Source organism: Mus pahari, chromosome 5 (genome assembly GCF_900095145.1).
Source record: "Mus pahari chromosome 5, PAHARI_EIJ_v1.1, whole genome shotgun sequence".
Classification (NCBI taxonomy): domain Eukaryota; kingdom Metazoa; phylum Chordata; class Mammalia; order Rodentia; family Muridae; genus Mus; species Mus pahari.
Genome location: NC_034594.1, coordinates 139,259,427 through 139,276,701, shown reverse-complemented (window position 1 = coordinate 139,276,701; position 17,275 = coordinate 139,259,427). Strand labels below are relative to the sequence as shown.

Sequence of the window (17,275 nt, the reverse complement as noted above, 5' to 3'; positions counted from 1 at the left end):
TATAAATGAACAAAACCATCAAAAGTTTATTAAAACATCTTCATGCCTGCCGTCACCGATGGTGGTTGTGTGGGCCTCCACCTCAACCTCACCCTGCCTTTGTGCCAGCTTTCTTTCAGATGGTCTCAGAGGCAAAATAAATCTCCTCTCTGAGAGATATCCAATCTAAAGATGAGAATATCTCAACCCTCATAGGTACCAACAGCTCAACTATTCATTTCCCTGGGGGCTTTCTCAGTTTGGAGGTAGCCTACAAGCTGATGCCAATGGTTTCCACAATCTCCTTCTACGGTCCTCTAGGTTTTAAACTGGCTAAGTGCAGGTGCTCAATGGATGGCATTTACAAGTTAATGCTGGCTCTATTGTTATTAGACTAGATACCTGCCATCACTGGAAACCATGTTTGCAATGTACCCTTTCTGCCTACAGTCTTGAGATCCGGTTATCAGTTCTTTGAGAAGCAGGAAAGATCCTAGATATAACAGAGTTGCTATCCTCTGTTTAGACAATCACTGGCCACCAATTTAGACCACAGGAGTTGTGTGTGTGGGGGGGGATGGGGTGGGGGGGATGGGGTGGGGGGGTGGAGCTTGTGGGTCAGATGATTGAGTCTTGAGGGGTGACCTGATTGCCAAAACAGCAGGCACACCAGTAGGACTTCTTTTCTGAGCATTGCTGGAATGGCTTTATGACTCAAGTGACAAGGGAAGCCTGACCTTGTTGCTGAACTACAGTCTGCAGCTCTGCTTTGCAGGCTGTCACCATCACCCCATCACCAGAGTTCAGAGCCACAGTGGGATGCCTAGGAGTGAGGCTATGCACAGGCATTCTGAGAAAGTTGTTCCCTTTTTATTTCAGATTCTGTTTGTACCTTCTAAGGGCAGCAACCTGGAGGTTCTCTCTCTCTCTCTCTCTCTCTCTCTCTCTCTCTCTCTCTCTCTCTCTCTCTCTCTAGAAAACTTTGAAATGAAAATTGTGGCTCTCACTATAAATGTGACTAGTAACATGCACATACATTATACATTTGTGTGAGAGTGCACACACACACACATATATAATTTTTTAGTCTTTGGAGTTAGCATTGTTAAAAAAGCTTTACATATGTAAATTGACTCAGTCCTGAGCAACCACTCCGGAGGGTAGATGCTATTTCACTCCTATAGAAGTATTATAGGTGCTATTTATTCTATAGAAGACAAGGAAATGATCAGTTTTTACAGCAGACAAGCAGAGACTTTAGGGTTAGAATGCAAGCCATCCCACCCCACCACATTACCCAGATCTAGCAAGTCTTGTGCTCTGTCATTGTCTTATACTCCTGTCTCAGAAGTAGTTGGCTTTTTTTCTAGAGTTAATGTGTCTACAAGGAGTCTACTTGGACTGAACATCTGAAGAAAATCCTGGTATGTATAGACTGGAACTTAGAGATAAGAGAGACGTCTCCCTCACTTTATAACCATAAGGTTCCTTATAATAGAATGTTTCCTTGCAAGTGCCCTAAAAATATGGTTTGATTTTCCATAATCTAATGTGCCTGTGGCTTTTTAAAGAAAGTGTATTGTATCAGTTACTTTCCTTATTGCTGTTACAAAATACCCAGCAAGAGTAAGTTCAACATGGAAAGGTTTGTTTTGAACCACAGATTATAACAACAGTCCATTATGGTAGCAGGGGGAGAGGGGGGTCATGGCAGAAGGAATGGCTGGTCACATTGTATCTACAGTCAGGAAGTAGAGGGAGATGAATGATGTCTCTCACCCACCTTTCTTCTTTTTATATAGTCTAGGATCTCAGCTCACTTGGCTGAAGCCATCATAGTATCTATATTTAGAGTAGGTCTTCATACCTTAATTAACCCAACCTACAAACTTTCTCATACATGGGCCCCAAGGTTTGTCTTCAAGGGGACTTTCAATCTTGTCAAGCTGTCAATCAATACCAACCATCATAGGTATGGTAGGTTCTCTGTCTCCACAAAATGAGGAAACTTTAGAGTATGTCTGAACACAGGTTGCTGTAGGAACCAGAAAGGGAATTAAATTAAAAATAACCCTGGACTCATTAGTACTGAGTATATTTAAGGATTTTCCAACAATAAAGGAAGACAGGAGGAAACCTTAAATGTATGTGCTGGGTTTTTTTGTTTTTTGTTTGTTTGTTTACTTTTTTGTTTATTTGTTCATTCCACAAAACAATCCAGGAATCTTATGTTGTTTGGTTATTTTTAAAACCCAGTTGTTTTTCTAATATTCCATGTCAGTATGGAATTTTGTGAGGTTAATTACACAGGCCACTGAACCTCCCCCTCCAGGTTTCCTTCAGTTTCTCCCAATGGCTTAGGAACAGGACTTAGAGACATAAGCCCTAAGTGATCAGAAATCTGAGAGACATGTTTGTCAATTGTGGTTTTGGAACCCTGGCATATAGAAGCCATTTGCTGATGGAGACATATTTAATCAAAACTCCATAATATGAACAAAACTAGGATGAAATAGACATGCAAATACATTGTTAAGACGAGGCTCTGGGGTTACAGTGAGGTATGGGGCCAGATTCAAGGGAGTATTGGAGAATTTCTTAGTAAACCATGTTAAGCACCATGGTTGCTTGCCTGGGGAGCACTGTTTCCTTCCGAGAAGAAACCTGACAATGGAGCTCTCCACGACCTGTGATGAAGGCAGACTCAGGCACACTGGACTCTTAGATTTGAGCTTGCCCTGCCTCTTACTAGCTTTGTAGCCATCAACAAATTTTCTATCTACTCCTAAGTTCTTATTTACAAACTGGAGGATTTAATATGCTCATGTGCATAAAATGGTCACGCTGCATGTAGAACTTCAAAACACTATACAAATAGGTAGCCGTTAGTATAGTCATCAAAATAAAATCAGTGAACCTGCCATTGAAAACCTCTAACACCAGCAAAGACCTTCACCTGTCCAATGTTTTAGAATCATCCCTCTGATATCAAAAGTGCTGATGGTCCTGTTCCAGCCCATCTCTAAGAGCTGGGGCTTTTTGATGGTGCTTCTCTTTCTTGAGGCTTCAAGGTGAAGACAAATTCTTCCTGGATAGACTCAGTTGCTCAGGACTTTGGCACCCTCTAGTGCATGATGGGTGTTGATGCTTTCCAGCTCCCATCCTACCAGTCACTGCTTCTGGAAAACCCTACCACTCTGATATATTAAGCCTTTTTAAATCAATTGTCAGGGCTCCGTGCATGTTGAACACCCCTGACTTGGCCAGCAGCAACAATAGCAGACAACCACGGCTGTGGCTGATATGTGAAGGGAAACACCCTGGTCAGGTATCAGTATGTGACAGGTATGCCGACTGTCAGATCTCTAGGAAAATGATGCAATAAAAAATATTCATACGGAGTTCAGACAAGGAAGCACATGCATTTAACACAGGAGACATGAGTGAAGAGCACCTTGGCTCCTCAGTCTATATCTTTAAAGATTAGATGCTAAAATGTACCGTTTACCATCAATTCCAAGATGCAGGATCTTTAATCATTTTCCATCCTTCTGGAATTGAACCCTTCTTACACATGACATTATGCTTTGTAATTTGATTTGGGGTAATTTTAAATTTCTTTAGTGATAGATAATAATATTTAAATTCATTTTATAATTGCTGACATATTGATAATTATAGTGATGACATCTGACAGTATACATTATTTTTTGCCCAAATCCTTTAGGCCAGCCAGTTTGTTTCCAAATGCTGTGAGTTTTATTTTCTAAGCAAACTCCAGGGGTGGCAGTAGGCATCTATATCTCCAATGCTGAGGAGACAAGAAAGAAGAGGTAGGCAAACCCCTGGAAGCCATTGGATAGCCAGTCTAACAAACTGGTAAGCTCCCAGTTCAATGAGAGACTCTGTCTCAAAGACAAAATGGAGAGGAGCTGGGGAGGTGGCTCAGTGGGTAAAGGCACTTGCTACTTGCCACCAAGATTCATGATCTGAGTTTGATCTCCAAGACTCCCATGGCAGGAGAGAACTGACTCTTACCAGTTGTCCTCTGACCCCCTCCCACAATAAACAGATAAACAAACAAACAGGAAAATGAAATAAGCTGGAGAATTGATAGAGGAAGACACTTGATGTCTGCTTCTGTCCCCTGCATTGCCACACATAGACACCCGATGTCTGCCTCTGTCCTCAAATAGCTGCACAAAGACACTTGATGTCTGGTTCTATCCCCTACATAGCTGCACATAGACACTTGATGTCTGACTCTGTCCCCACACAGCCTCACATAGACACTTGATGTCTGCCTCTGTCCCCCACATAGCATCACATAGCACCTGCTACACTTGTGCACCCCCCATTACACATTTTTAAGTGATAAATGAATTACTACAAATTAATAAGGAATAAAAGAGTCAACCCAGTGGTCAACTTAATAGAAAAACAAACAAACCCTTGTCTAGACCGTAGCCATGGGAACGGCTGAGATGGAAGAAGCCAACGAGTGGAGTGCAGAGTAACTGTGGTTCTCTTTGATGTAAAAGTTGTATAGTCATTTTGGAAATCCAATGGCCTTTACTTAAGCTTTATGCCTCCACAAAGATGCAACAGTGTCACCCTCATCAGGTATATGCCAGAATAAGTACATGTTCCTTCAACTATATCTAAGAATAGTCACAGAGGCACCATGCATAAGAGATTAAAAAAAAACCTGCAATTGGTCTAATGTCCACCATTATTTGAATGAGTACACACACTTTAATAGTCACACAACAAACCCAGCAATGGAAATAAATAATCAACAACTACATGAAACAAAGAAGATCACAAGCTCGACAATGAAAGAAGTCTGACACAGAATGGCATAGAAATTAATTTATGGGAGGCACACTATCTAGCAAAATTAATCTGTGTCATTAAAACTGAGAAGCTGGCCACACTGGAGAAAAATATTTGCATTGGGTGCTGACATATGATATATTTTTAAATATACATTTTGGTTCTACAGATCCTATAATTTTATTAAGATCTATGGTTTGCTAGGTATACCACTCAGTTGCTAGAGCACTTGGCTAGCATACGTGAGGCTCAGTCACCAGTATGGAGGGAATGGAGTTGGAATTTAGGAATCTCAAATGTCACCAAAGCAATGTAGAAGTTAAATCATATCATATTAAGACCCCTCATCACATGATGAGGCTGAAGAGAATTAAGAAGTGGGTATATATGCACATGTGTGTCCATGTGTAGGGTGGGGAGGGATCATATGAAGGGAAAGAGATAGCTGAACTGTAACCCTTCGGCTTGCCACCTAGCCAGATTTTGCTCTCCTTCCTTAGGTCCCCTTGAGTTTCTCGGGTCCCTGGAGCACCACACAAAGGGCTGACTCTCGTTGCTGTCATCCACATATGCAAATAGGGGAAAGCTTTCCCTTGGTTTCTGAAATGTGTTAACAACTCTGGCTTGTGCATAGCAGTTTATTTTTATCAACATCTGAAGCTTGTTGCTTAAGATGCGGATGGCAGGGCACTGACAGCCTGAGTTCTTGGCTAGGCATCATTATCTTGGGTATAAGTGGGGGTAGGGGAGAAACCCGAGGACAATGCACTGAGGGTGAATCTGCCTTCTCACTTTTTCTGTCTCTTTCCTCTTTTTTAAGAAGCCCATGCGTGACATCCATAGCTATTGACTGGTTACTATTCCCCTTCCATGAGAATCTTGTGATTCTCTTAACTCTCAGTTCTACATTATTTTATAAAATAATGTATCCAGGACAGCAAGTATCTATGGCTAAAAAGCTGAGGTTCCAGTCTTTGAAAGCAGAACCTCTGGGTTTTCTGCAGGAGCATTCCATCAACAGAGTCACACTTTGTGCTCCCACAGCTGACCTGGGCATCTCCAGATTCTGTTTACATTGTCATCACAGACAAATACAATGTGTTGAGTCACTAGTTTGTTTCTATAAAGTGTATTTCAGTTCTTTTTTTTTTTTTCAACTTAAAGGGAGTAAGAGATAATTTTTTCTCGAACCATTTTGAATGGCTGTGGGCTAGGACACACAGATTTAGGTTACCCTGAATTCTGTGTTCCAACAGGAGAGCAGTTTTATGAAATTTTATAGTTTTACAGAGCAAAAAAGAAGTCATGAATCAAGGCAAGTTCAGAAAACACTAGTGATTCCGTCTGTGGGAGCCTCCAAGGTTCCAGGTTGGTTGACTCTGTTGGTCTTCTTGTGGAGTCCCTATCCCCTTCATTTCCCTCCAGTCCTTCTCCAAACTCTTCCACAAGACTCCAGGAGCTCTGATGTTTGGCTTTGGGTTTCTGCATTTGTTTCCATTGACTTCTGGGTGGAGTCTCTCAGAGGGCAGTTATTCTAGGATGCTGTCTCACTCAGGATAATATTTTCTAGTTCTATCCATTTGCCTGAAAATTTCAGAAGGTCCTTGGTTTTAATAGCTGAATAGCATTCTGTTGTGTAAATGAACCACATTTTCTGTATCCATTCTTTAGTTGAGGGACATCTGAGTTGTTTCCAGTTTCTGGGTATTATGAGTAAAACTGCTGTGAACACAGTGGAGCATGTGCCTTTGTGATATAGAAAGAACAAGTACAGGCTAGACCCAGGCCTCCTGCACATATGTAGCACATGTGTAGCTTGCTCTTCATGTGGATGCCCCTGTAACTGGAGTGGGGGCTAACCCTGCATATGTTGGCTGTCTGTGTAATCCATTCCCTTAACTGGACTACCTTCTCTGGTCTCAGTGAGAGAGGCTGTACCTAACCCTACAGAGACTTGATATACCAGGGTTGGGGGATATCCAGGGGACCCCCATCCTCTCAGAGGAGAAGGGGAGGGGAGATTTGAAGAAGAACCATAGGACAGGATACTGGAAGGGGAGCAGTGGTTGGGATGTAAAACGAATAAATAAATAGAAAGAAAAAAATTGGTGAGTATACAGAGAGGCAATTACACTGAGATGGAGGGGGGGTGTCTTTCTGTAGGCCCAAGATGCTATCTGATGACAGTTTTAGTTTATGAATCCATAAAAGTAGAAGCAGTGGTCAGCTGTGTTAATAGATTCCAATGCTTTTGCTTGTTTGCTAATCTCTTAGTCACATGGTATTAGTTCTTCTTTTCTTTAATTACATTCTTCACTTTACATTCCTCCTCCTCTTCTTCCTCCTTCTCCTTCCCTTCTTCCTCATTCTCTTCCTTCTTCTTTTTTACATAATGTTATTATTGATTATTTGGGAATTTTACATCATGAACCCCGATCACACTCGAGTCCCAGTCTTTCAAAACAGATGATTTCCTTCCTCTGGATCCCAAATTCTACAGGCAGCCATCGCCATGTGGGTTTCAGAACAAAGTAAGCCATTGGCAGCTCCATGTGCTTGGAGTTTTATAAGAGCAGCCATCTATTTCTTCAATTGCTTTTTAGATAATGAATACAACAGAGTGTGTTCCTGACAAAGAACCCATGGTCACACTACTATTAATAATTACTATTGATAATAATGACTACTATTGATAATTAAATGCATGTGACGAGAAAAATATCATATAGGTACCACTGAAACGTCCATATTCCTTCCAAAGAGCTTGTACTACCTGCTATAAGTAATTCTCTTTGTCATCTGGACTAGGTGCCCACCTCTGGGTTTATCTCTAAGTATGTTTCTTGAAAGATTAGACAGAGGCTGGGAGAGAGCTACCTTAAATGTAGATGGTAGTGTCCTATGGGATGGGTCTCCAGGCTGTGTGGGAAAACTCTGCTAATTAAAGTCAAAGTCCACCACTGACCAGATAGCCTTCTGGGGCTCTGCACAATATGAAGGACTCCCTTCATTAGCAGGGCGTTTCCTTCTCTGACCTTGTCTGGAGAATTCAAAACCCTCTACCTGAGGAATGTCTGGAAATAGCCTTAGCTAGATTACAGGATCAACTTTTATTCTCCTGATGAGAACTTGTTCATTTAGCACCTGAGATTCCTGAAATGCTTCCCATACTAATGGGGCATTTTGGTACCTTAAGCCTTCAGCCAGTGACCTTTGCCCATTCTGGATATTCCTACCCCATCCCCCCAAGTTACACAAGCCTTGAATCACTCCAAGTAAAGTTGATCTGACTCCCAAGTTGCTGTTCCAGGTGTGATCATTCACCATCTGTACTCACAGGGCTACTGAATCCCCCATCAGTCTTCTCTGCTCCCATTGCCCTTGAGGACCTTGTCGGCCAACCATCTCCAAGGGCAGGGAGAGCCACAAGCTGCATAAAAAGGAGAAGCAGGGTAGCATCATTCTCTTCTCTCTTTCCTGTTCTGTCCAGATGTGAGAAATCATAACCACACTGCGGTGACTGTGAACTCTACCAGACCTTCCCCACCATAAAGTATTCTACCCTTGTGAACCATGAATCAAGACAAACCCTTCCTTCCTTAGCATTTGTCAGATGTGTTGTAACAGCAATGAAAAATTAACCAGCCTGTCTGCCTCTCAGCCTGAACCCAGTCTCACCAGTGACTTTCTAGAGCAGCATTTCATACCCTTTGAGTTTTAATTGTATGCCCAGGAGATGTAGGGATTTTCAATGACATTAATTAAATATTGGAAGGGTACTTTTGTCATTCCAATATGCTTTGAAACCAGTATTGGAAATAGAATCCTTTTCTATAACTTTGACTAACCATAAACATGTACAACAGGGGCAAACACAGTGACTTAGGCAATAGGTCAAGTGATCTGTGCAGATGTGCTTCTTCTGCCCTTGTTAAAACATGGAACAGTCTGTACCTGATATGTTTTGGAATCTCTCCAGGCTCGAAGTCTTCCCACCAAAGTTTTAGCTCCATCCTACTTGTCTCATTTCTTAGGGAAAGAGGTGTTGGAGTTAAGAGAAAGAAGAATAGAAATTCTAATACGAATTTTCCATTTCTAATTAGGGTCATTCATCATTAAAGCTAGAAATTTGATTCTAAACATCATAGACCCAGAGGAAATGAAAAAAGGGAACATTCTTTTTAGGTTTTTAATTTCACTTCAAGAGAAGAGACTTGATTACCTCATACTAATGGGAACTCAGGAACACACAGTCTCTGAGTCACATGCTTTATTTGTCAGTTCAAATTCTGCTAACACAACTCCCCTGCTTCCCATAATTAGAGAGGTTCACACGAAATGACAGCATTTGGAACTTTCAGGGCCATGAATTCCTATGTGCAGGATGCTGTGTGCTGTTGTGATGTAACATTTATTTTAATGGCCCCAGACTTGCACGGAGCAATTGTGCAGCAAATTAACACCATCTTCCTGTCTGCCTCAAACTGTAAGAGGCAATTTGAATCACATTTGGCGTTTATAATTATTTTGTAATCCGATTTGCAGAAGTGGAGCGATTATTGAGTATATAGACAACATAAATCTTAAAAAGAAGCTCCACATAGCCACTTGGTCACTAGTAGAGGAAGGAGAGAGAAATGTATGTCTGACTGTGGTTTTGTTATTTCTTTACCCTCATGAGTATGTCTCAGATGGATGGATGAGAGAAAGAGTGAGATCTGAGGATGGGGAGATGGCTCAGTAGGTAAGTAATTGCCCTGCAAGTGTGAGGACCAGAGTTCGGATTCTAAGACCTCGTGTAAATCCTGGTGGGCACAGCCTGCCTGTAACCCAGCATGGAAGCAGAGACAGGAAATTCACAGAGCAATCAGCTAGTCCAGCACAGTGATCTCTGGGATTGTCCAAAGATGTTGCCTCAATACATAAAGTGGAGAAAAATCTAGGAAGATACCAAAGATATAAAACTTTGACCTTCACACACATGAGTACTCATCTATGCACGCACATATGTGCACACGTATGTGCGTGCACACACACACACACACACACACACACACACACACATTGTAGAGGAAATTTAATCCAGCAACATGATACTCTAGCTGTAATACAGACATACCTTTAACCCCAGGAGACAGAGGCAAATAGATTTCTGAGTTCAAAGTCAGCCTGCTACAGAGCAAGTTCCAGGCACAGAAAACTTAGCTCCAGGCATAGTGGAACAGGCCTTTAATCTCAGCACCCAGGAGTCAGTGGAGAGGCAATGCAGTGGAGTTTAGTGTTAGGAGGCAGTTTGGTTGGTGGCAGTACAATTGGTGGAGTACAGAGGCAGTTTTTACCTGGGCAGTTTTTATGGAGACAGGTAGTAGAGAGAACAAGCTAGACACCGGTGGAGACAGAAGGAACCAGAAGATTAGAACAGATTGCCAAAGGTAGTTTGAGGCCAAGCAGAGGAATTCAGTCAGAAGCTGAGAGAAGCCAGGTTGAATCAGTCAGCTTGGAGAGGAGTTTGATCCAGAAGAGCTGAGTTGACCCAGTCAGGCAGGGTTCAGAAAGAACTAGGAAGGGTGAGAGGGTGAGTTATTCAGCAGTAAGCCTCAGAGATGACAATTCCATCTCCTGAAGAAAAGTTACTTTTACAACACATTCTGTCCATACTCTCTCTCAGGAAGTCAGCGAGATGTGTTAACCTCTCACCCATAGTGGACTCTATCCCAAAGCAATCTCTCCTTGGAAGCTGCCTTGACATCTGACTGAACCTTTCAGTCCCTGCCCACCTCCCACCCGTGCCACATTCTGAGATGGTAATCATCAGGGCAGCTGCCTTGGGTTCCAGAGACTTCTTGCTGCAGGAGGTTGCTCTGTAGAATTGCCTGGAACTACAGCTATTTTGCACAAAGCAGTGCCTATCGCTTTGTTACCTGAAGCTTCTGAGATCTGAGGGGCTGTTTGTCATAGCAGCATGACTACACCAATCAACACAACGGTCATAACAAAGTAACAATGGCTGGGAGGCTTAGACAAAAGCATTTTTTATTTCTTTTACTCCTGGAGGCTGGGCAGTTCGGTTGCTAACAGGAAGTCACCTCTTCACATGGTACCTCTCTAAGAGCACCAAATCCAGCCTGACTGCATGCTTACCTGAACCCAGACGTTTGAACCCAGAAGCCTAGAAGCCATGTCTCAATGCCATCACTTTGGAGAGTAGAGCTTCAAGGCATGATTCAGTTCATATCAAACACTTGGCCTATCTTGATTAACTCATAAAAATAAATAAAACAACAACAACAACAACACAAAAACCCCTTAACTATTTAAAGATTTTCAAAAGCATATTGGTATTCATTTCCTGGGGTTTAGACAAAAAGCTGACATCAGTTGTGTCACCGTGAATGTTACTGTCTTTGTCACTTTAGTCACTTTACTGTTAATGACCAGACCACAAATTCTAGAATTACGTCCAGAGAAGCAGGTCATCGTCTCTTTAAGGCTGCTAATGCCTCGCAGGATCCACTCTCTGGATCTTTCTTTCATTCTCTCTTATATCTCATTTCCGTTCTCTTCTGAGAAGAGGAAGCCAGGGTACTCAGGCCGGCCATATCCCGTCGCTAGCCTTTGCTTACTACAGTGAACTGGGCTGAGGAAGGTGGATCTGGACTGGTATCCCTATAGAGTAAGTTTCCCTATACTTGACTCCTTTCCTAAGGAGCCTTTATTTTTTTCACTTCTTTAGGCCACAAGGATGCAGGGAGAGGAACTTAAAACTGACAGGGGAAGAAAAAATGCACACATATCTCTACTACATATTTGTATGCATTTGTATTTGCCACTAGGTGAGAAGGTATAGAAGGACAAGGATAGAGTCTACCTTCTCACATACATCCTAGTACCTGCCACATCGTGTAGCACAGATAAAAGGGAGAGCGCTCTTCCCCTTCAGAACAGAGCTGGGTTTGTGATGGGGAGGTGACATGGCGTCCATATTTCATGTCCTCTTTGGTAAGTCTTTCTGACTTCTTCACAGCTTGGCCCAGCTGTGACATCTTCAGTGCCCAGTTAGAATGAATAAATAGTAACAGTTTGACAAGGACTGCTTCAGTCTGCCTTGACTTGTTTCTGTGACCATTTCCCCAGCTGGTAGTGGAGAGCAGAGCCCACCATTATTTATCTTTGAATATCTCTCTACCTTCTTAATCACCTTCAGGGGTACCTACATCATTGGCTCTAGGAAGCGTTTGCTAAACATTTGTGTTGGGGTGAGTTTTCTGCCCTTCTCCCCCCTCCGTTTTTGGTTTCTTAGACATGGAGCCTGTGTAATGCTGACTTTTATCTACATGAATTTTTGTTGTGTCTATCCACAGCATCTTTGATCCGTTTGCCAGTCTTTCATCTGAGGCTGTCTAGCACAGCCCTAGTACAGGAAGGCCTTGGCAAATATTGTGTTGATAAATGGATAATGAGGCACACAGGAGACTAGGAACTTGCCTGCTGCCTCACAGTGGTAAATGGAAGCTGAACTCCTTGTGTATGGCTGAACTCTCAATCCACACAGCCTCCTCTCATGGCATCCCCTAGTTTAGCAAGCATCCCTTTAGCTCAGTTGTACAAAGAATAATGCTAATGAAGACACAATTGTGGAACTGATATTGTATGAATTCTTTCAAAGATTTATTTATTTGTTTTGTGTATGTGAGTACACTGTAGCTGTAAAGATGGTTGTGAGCCTTCATGTATTTGTTGGGAATTGAATTTTAGGACCTCTGCTCACTTTGGTCAACCTTTCTTGTTCTGGTCAGCCCCTCTCACTCTGGTCAACTCTGCTTGCTCAGTCCCCGTTTGCTCTGGCCCAGAGATTTATTTATTATTATAAATAAGTACACCATAGCTGACTTCAGATACATCAGAAGAGGGCATCAGATCTCATTATGGTTGGTTGTAAGCCACCATGTGGTTGCTGGGATTTGAACTCAGGACCTTCAGAAGAGCAGTCAGTGCTCTTACTCACTGAGCTATCGCCCCAGCCCCTGTATGAATTCCTGATGTGGCTGTGTTCCTGACCAGAAACTGGACCACCAGCCATAGAAGGAGCCCATTATAGAGAGAATAGAGATGAAAATGAACCATCCACGTGCATACACCATTGATAATGAGTCTACAACATCGCTTCTGAAAAAAAAAAAAAAAAAGCAATGTTATTCCTACTAGTACATTAAATTCTCAAGAAGGACATGAGCTGGAAATTTATTACCTACCAATTAACCTCAGGGTGACTGAATCCTTAGCTCTAAGGTTGGTAATTTATGCATGGGTCTGAATTATCAAAGGAGCCTCTCATTGGTCTCCGTGAAAATGAGTGAAACATGCTCTGGTTCATTTTATGCTGCTCTGGAATCATATCTGAAAAACAAACAAGAAAGCAGGGAATCACGTATCTCACAATGAAAAAAAAATGACTGTAGAGAAGGCAGAATTCCAACATCGGAAAAAAATGTCAATGAGGTTCAGTTTTGCTCATTTTCTCATGCTATAGAACTTACTCAATGATTTTCCTTTAAAATGCATGTTGATACATTTGTTTGAATATATATAGGAAACATTTATTTTTCTTGATTCTCCAAGATGGGCAACCCTCTCCCTCAGAAAAGAACTATCTTTGGCCAAAGCTCTCAGGTGCTAATGTGGCATACACCCAATGTAAGTCTTGAAACCTGATATGTGCTTTAAATAGAATCAATGCACTATATTGTCTAAGTTGTATTTTTAAATTTCAAGCACAAATTGTGCTCTAGCTCATTGAATATGCTGGTTTATGATTCTATAGACTCTCAAGTAGGTCACTACTAGCTTTGCACCATAATATACGACTTCCTTCCTTCCTTCCTTCCTTCCTTCCTTCCTTCCTTCCTTCCTTCCTTCCTTCCTTCCCTCCTTCCTTCCTTCCTTCTTTTTTCCTTCTTTTTTTAAAATTGTATCTGTGGGTATAAGTATGTATGTCTACATGTACAAAGGTGCACATGTATATGTGTATGTATGTGTGTGTGTGTGTGTGTGTGTGTGTGTGTGTGTGTGTGTGTGTGTATTTTCATGTGGAATCCAGGGATATATCAGGCACCTTCCTCAGTGGCTTTTAAGCTCACTTTAGGAAGAGGGTGTTTTGTTGTATGGTCTGGAATTCTCTATCTCAGATAGGCTGGCTAGCCAATGAGTCCTGGGCTCTATCTTTCTCGGTCCTTGGTCCTTTTATCTCTGTCCTCAGGGCTGGAGTTGCAGGCTGGTGAATGCTCAATTTTTCCATGGAATCTAAGGATCTGAACTCCGGTTCATATACTTCCACTGTGCTATTTACCAGTCCTTGGCGCTCTGCTACATAGACACAAATCTAACTTCTAAAGAAAACTTGTACTTCTGATTGTGCTGGCCTAGGTCTGTTCCTTCCCCTCCTCTCCCCTCCCCTTCCCTCCCCTCCCATTCCCTTCCCTACCCTTCCCTTCTCTTCTCTGCTCCTTCTTTTGGTACAGTCAGACTGATTGCACATTCATCTTCCAGCTTTACTGCCATTTGAACTTAGACCCTGACCAAAACATGCTCCACAGAATTATCAACAGAGTCCTACAAGGCTATTTTGATCCTTAGGAAGCACACAGCGGGGTCTGTGGAGAGATGCTTAGTCTAAATTTAGTTGTAAGTGTAAATATGGTTTGAAAATAAGATTTAAAAAGTTTTGAAAATGTGACTTCTGCGAATAAAAACTGCCTTAGATGTGGCTGGAAAAGTATTACTTGTATAGAGAGCCTTTGAGAACACTATTGTTATTTTTTAAAAAAAAACTTTAGTCTTTTTTTTTATAGTCCAGTCTTTATTCCCCTCCAGATCCTCCCTCCAACAGTTCCTCATTCCATTTTCCTTTGCCCTGCTTCAAGAGGATGTTCCCACACCCTGAGGTCTCAAGTGTCTCGAGGGTTAGGTACATCTCTCACTGAGGCCAGACCAGGCAATCCTCTGCCGTATATGACAGATTTAGTTTTAAGAGGCTTCTTTACTCCTTCTTTGTGGGGAGCAGGTTCGGCTGCATGGGCCAAGATGGCACCCTGGCTCATTGCCAAGCCCCGTGATCCCTGCTTGTTTACCAAGAACCTGAACATGCGCACTTGAATGATCATGCGCTGCCCACCTGACGCATAGCGTGATATTGAGTCACTGGCCTATCAACACGTACCCTGTCTGCATGCATGGCTGGTGTACAGAGCGTGCTTAATGCTGATTGGATGATGAAGAGTGGTGAGAGACGAGTGCAGAGGGTGGAGGAGGATAAATTGGGTGATCCCCCAGAATAAAGGAGGCAGAAGAAGCGGAAGCTGAAGCTGTGGAAGCTGCTTGAACCCTGCCTTGGTGTAGGTGTCATCTTTTCCCCACCTCGCTGGCCGGAGGCTGGGGGCGTGGCACTTCTTCTTCTTGCCCTCAGGCTTGTGTTCCATGGGGTGACTGCTACCAGAGCGTCTTTTAGAGCCATGGTACTGTTTGGCTTCTTCCAAAAATTTGTTCAAACCAAAAGGATCTTCCTCAAACTGAACTGGACCTTCTTGGCCTCTCTGTCTATGGTCTGAACCAGAAAATGCCTTATCAGGAACAAACCTGTTGGTCTTTATCCTGGTTTCGAAGTCATCACCACACATGACCTTGTCCAGATGTTTGTTGGGCCTGTAGGTACTCTGATCTGTACCTTTGCCACCTCTCCAGGTCGGCTCATAAACATTGTAAATCTTATCTTCTCCACCTGCAAATCCCCTGTCCATACTCTGGGATTGGTTGAAAAGTCTTTGGTCATACTGCACTTCATTGGAAGCTCTAGGATTGGGCACACCAAGAACAATGACTTCACTGACATCTCGGTTTTCGTTTGTCTGTGGTTTTGACCTCTTTTCAGAAGCTGCTCTGGAAAGTTTCCGGTCATGCTGCCTCTCTTTTCACATTTCATGATGGATTTCATGATGGATTTCTCCATCTTCCTTTTCCACATGGGTTTTGATCCCAGCTCCCCTTTCTCTGGCTTTCTGGGCCATTTCTCTAAGTTTCTCTTTGTGTTTCCCCCTTTTTTTTTTCTTGAGCCATCTTTTACTCCAGGTGGGCTCGAATTTCTACCTCTTCACTGGCCTTCTGTTCAGCACTTCCTCCAGTTTGTCAAATTTTTCCTTTCTGTGGACAGTCTGAAGTCCTCTTTCATCAGCAGCTGGCCGTTTATCTGGTGGAACTGTATAACCCTTCGAGTTCTTCCACTTGAATACACATGGTGGGATCTTCCACGCCTGCTGTTCTTTTATAGCCATCTTCCCAGGAGGAGGCTGCATTACAGGTACAGGAGGAGATGGTGGTCCCTAGGGAGTCTTCTTACTAATCCTGAATCTTGGAGGCTCCATTGGGTCTTTCTGCCGTTTTACGATGCGAATAACCCTCTATTTAGCTCCTGAATTGAGTGTTCCTCCTTGCTGAGATGGTGTGTAGCAGATATACTGAGCAGTAGGCAGTGTCTCGGCTGCATGGACAGGCTGGGCCGCAACATTCTTCCTGGATATTCTTCTCCAAGGCTATTCTTGTCCTTTCTGTTATTTCTTTAATCGTCTCTTCATCAGGCGTTGGCAGTTCTGGGTCATCTGAATTCATAACCTCCTTTGGAACAAAGATCAGTACATTTGCTATAAATGACCTTGTCTTTGGAATGTCCCTGTCGAGCAATTGTGTCATATTTAATTTTCCCTTCCTGATCCAGCTGAATGGCCAGAGCATTGGACATTTTCTTCTTTTGCCCCATATCCAGAGGAAACTGGGGCACATGGATTTCAGGGGAAGCACCTCCATCTCCAAAATCCTCCAGCAACCGTGGAATCCAACATTTCCTGTATCCATATGAGGGAGGCTCCCTTCAAGAGGAATCCAGACAGGTATTCAGTGATCTCTGAGATCTTGCCCCTTTCTTTAGCTTCAAGTTGGTCCTCAGATATCTGAGTAGACACAGGTAAAAAGCTGGTGAGCAACATCTCCTTCTTTCTCCAAGAGCAAATCACAGCTTCCAGAGGGCAAGTCTTTCCCACAACGAGAAATACAATGCTCAGTGCACAGGTGGCCTGACTGAATGGCCCTCTAGACTTTGCAGTTCTTTGCACTGGAATTGTGGCAGCCATAGGTCTGTAGTCCAAACAACCCAACAAAGATCAGCTATGAATGGGAAGTCCAAGAATGGAGTAGTTTCTCAGTCCCACAAGGCTAGTTGTTTCAACTAGTCTTCTCTAGGAAGGAGGTTCCTACAGATTTGCTGGCAAGTTGATGCAAGCAGTCAAATAAAAGTGAGTCATTCTTCTTCCAGTGTCCTTATGTAGGTCTCTAGCAGAAGCTATGGCCCAGATTAAATGTGTGTAACACCATACCTGAACCCAGGACTTGCTTTGTCCCAGGCTGATCTTGAACT

The 17,275-nt window shown here is 42.8% G+C and overlaps 1 pseudogene; it reads right to left on the bottom strand.

Annotated features, from left to right (window-relative positions):
- Window positions 1-13,190: 13,190 nt before the first annotated feature.
- LOC110322045 lies at window positions 13,191-16,847 on the bottom strand (annotated as a pseudogene).
- Between the last annotated feature and the right edge of the window lie 428 nt (window positions 16,848-17,275).